This window comes from Schistocerca gregaria, unplaced genomic scaffold (genome assembly GCF_023897955.1).
Source record: "Schistocerca gregaria isolate iqSchGreg1 unplaced genomic scaffold, iqSchGreg1.2 ptg000640l, whole genome shotgun sequence".
NCBI lineage: Eukaryota > Metazoa > Arthropoda > Insecta > Orthoptera > Acrididae > Schistocerca > Schistocerca gregaria.
This window is the reverse complement of record NW_026062026.1, coordinates 165,001-167,500: the sequence shown is the minus strand read 5'-3', so window position 1 is coordinate 167,500 and position 2,500 is coordinate 165,001. Positions and strand designations below refer to the sequence as shown.

At 60.0% G+C, this 2,500-nt stretch overlaps 1 pseudogene; it reads right to left on the bottom strand.

Annotated features, from left to right (window-relative positions):
- The window catches only part of LOC126317708 (large subunit ribosomal RNA), a 6,691-nt pseudogene that overhangs the window by 3,087 nt on the left and 1,104 nt on the right, over positions 1-2,500 (bottom strand).

The following is a 2,500-nucleotide window of genomic DNA, read 5'->3' as shown; positions in this document are numbered from 1 at the left end:
TGGGAGGGCAGTTGTCCTAAAACATGGTCCACCGCAAAATTGAAAAGGAGGGGGGAGAGGGGATCGCCCTGACGGACGCCCCGTGACGGCTGCACAGACACGCCCACGCCGGCGCCGCCAGCTATCACCGTCGCGCTGCTCTCGTAGCACCGGTCGACGTATTCAATAAAGCTCTCCGGTAGGCCATGAGCCCTCAGCACAGGGCGAAGGGCTGCATGATCCACCGAATCGAAGGCCTTAGAAACGTCGACCGACGCCACAAAGACAGAGCGGCAGGAGCGGACTGCGTCGGTGAGAGCAGTGTCTAGGATGAACGTATTCTCCAACATCCCGTCCCGAGGGACGAATGCCCGCTGGCGTTCGTCCACAGCACATGCATGCATCAGGCGTGACGCAAGAACCTTATGGAAGGTCCGCGCCAGCACCGAGCAGACCGTGATGGGGCGAAAGTCAGCAGGGGATGTTGGTGCAGCCGTTTTAGGGAGGAGGGACGTACGTGCGCGAAGCAGACGCTCTGGAAGGGCACGGGCCAGGATAAAGAGGTTCATCAACTTCACGAGGACTTCGTGCGGCAGGCGCCGCAGCTCGACGGGAGTAAGGCCGTCCGGGCCGGCTACTGAACCTCTGGGCGGCAAGGCAGCGGCGACCTCCTCATATGTGACCGGCCCCCACAGGCGCTCAGGAGCAACAGGCTCCGAGTGCGGCAGGAGGCGGTCACGGATGAAGAGAGTCATAGTTACTCCCGCCGTTTACCCGCGCTTGCTTGAATTTCTTCACGTTGACATTCAGAGCACTGGGCAGAAATCACATTGCGTCAACACCCGCTAGGGCCATCGCAATGCTTTGTTTTAATTAGACAGTCGGATTCCCCCAGTCCGTGCCAGTTCTGAGTTGATCGTTGAATGGCGGCCGAAGAGAATCCGCGCACCCGCGCGCCCCCGGAGGAGCACGCTAAGGCGGACGCGGCCTCGCAGCAAGGAAGATCCGTGGGAGGCCAAGGCACGGGACCGAGCTCGGATCCTGCACGCAGGTTGAAGCACCGGGGCGCGAACGCCGCGCAGGCGCGCGCATCCTGCACCGCCGGCCAGCACGAGGCCAACCAACGGCGAGAGCAGACCACGCCCGCGCTAAACGCCCGCACTTACCGGCACCCCTACGGCACTCACCTCGCCCAGGCCCGGCACGTTAGCGCTGACCCACTTCCCGACCAAGCCCGACACGCCCCGATCCTCAGAGCCAATCCTTATCCCGAAGTTACGGATCCAATTTGCCGACTTCCCTTACCTACATTATTCTATCGACTAGAGGCTCTTCACCTTGGAGACCTGCTGCGGATATGGGTACGAACCGGCGCGACACCTCCACGTGGCCCTCTCCCGGATTTTCAAGGTCCGAGGGGAAGATCGGGACACCGCCGCAACTGCGGTGCTCTTCGCGTTCCAAACCCTATCTCCCTGCTAGAGGATTCCAGGGAACTCGAACGCTCATGCAGAAAAGAAAACTCTTCCCCGATCTCCCGACGGCGTCTCCGGGTCCTTTTGGGTTACCCCGACGAGCATCTCTAAAAGAGGGGCCCGACTTGTATCGGTTCCGCTGCCGGGTTCCGGAATAGGAACCGGATTCCCTTTCGCCCAACGGGGGCCAGCACAAAGTGCATCATGCTATGACGGCCCCCATCAACATCGGATTTCTCCTAGGGCTTAGGATCGACTGACTCGTGTGCAACGGCTGTTCACACGAAACCCTTCTCCGCGTCAGCCCTCCAGGGCCTCGCTGGAGTATTTGCTACTACCACCAAGATCTGCACCGACGGCGGCTCCAGGCAGGCTCACGCCCAGACCCTTCTGCGCCCACCGCCGCGACCCTCCTACTCGTCAGGGCTTCGCGGCCGGCCGCGAGGACCGGCCATGACTGCCAGACTGACGGCCGAGTATAGGCACGACGCTTCAGCGCCATCCATTTTCAGGGCTAGTTGCTTCGGCAGGTGAGTTGTTACACACTCCTTAGCGGATTCCGACTTCCATGGCCACCGTCCTGCTGTCTTAAGCAACCAACGCCTTTCATGGTTTCCCATGAGCGTCGATTCGGGCGCCTTAACTCGGCGTTTGGTTCATCCCACAGCGCCAGTTCTGCTTACCAAAAGTGGCCCACTTGGCACTCCGATCCGAGTCGTTTGCTCGCGGCTTCAGCATATCAAGCAAGCCGGAGATCTCACCCATTTAAAGTTTGAGAATAGGTTGAGGTCGTTTCGGCCCCAAGGCCTCTAATCATTCGCTTTACCGGATGAGACTCGTACGAGCACCAGCTATCCTGAGGGAAACTTCGGAGGGAACCAGCTACTAGATGGTTCGATTAGTCTTTCGCCCCTATACCCAGCTCCGACGATCGATTTGCACGTCAGAATCGCTACGGACCTCCATCAGGGTTTCCCCTGACTTCGTCCTGGCCAGGCATAGTTCACCATCTTTCGGGTCCCAACGTGTACGCTCTAGGTGCGCCT